Below are 796 nucleotides of genomic sequence, written 5' to 3' on the forward strand. Positions count from 1 at the left end.
AAAAAAAAAAAAAAAAAAAAAAAAAAAAAAAAGAAATAAAAAATACCTGATTTGAGATAGATTTGAAGGTATTGTTAACATCTCAGTCATTACCTATTTGTGACTTTTTTTTTTTACCTGAGGAGTCATATTTATTGAATGTCTACTATATGCAGAGATTGGCATTAGCACTTTATACATTAGTGTTTCATCTACAACTTAAAAGGTAGATGTCCTTATTTATTTATTTATTTATTTATTTTTAGTTGAATTCTCACACTGTCGCCCAGGCTGGAGTACAGTGGCACACTCATGGCCATCCCAGCGTAGATCTACTGGGCTCCAGCTAATTTTTGATTTTTTATAGAGACAAGGTCTCGCCAAGTTGCCCGGGCTGGTCTCGAACCTGCAAGTGCAGGCAGTGCAGGCAGTCCACTTGCCTCAGCCTCCCAAAGTGCTGGGATTACAGGCTGAGCCACCAAACCAGGCCATGATGTCCTTATTTTTTAGAAAATGTGTCATGTTGGCCAGACTCAGTAGCTCAGCCTATGATCCCAGCACTTTGGGAGACCAAGGTGAGTGGATTACCTGATCTCACGGGTTCGAGACCAGTCCGGGCAACTTGGTGAGACCTCGTCTCTACAATAGATCAAAAATTAGCCTGGCGTGATAGCATGTACCTGTAGTTCCGACTATTTGGAAGGCTGAGGTGGATGAATCGCCTGAGCCCAGTAGATCGACGCTGTGGTGGCCGTGAGTTTGCCACTGTACTCCAGCCTGGGCAACAGAATGAGACTCCAACTCAAAAAAAAAAAAA

Source organism: Carlito syrichta, unplaced genomic scaffold (genome assembly GCF_000164805.1).
Source record: "Carlito syrichta isolate Samal-C Ts95f unplaced genomic scaffold, Tarsius_syrichta-2.0.1 Scaffold105233, whole genome shotgun sequence".
NCBI lineage: Eukaryota > Metazoa > Chordata > Mammalia > Primates > Tarsiidae > Carlito > Carlito syrichta.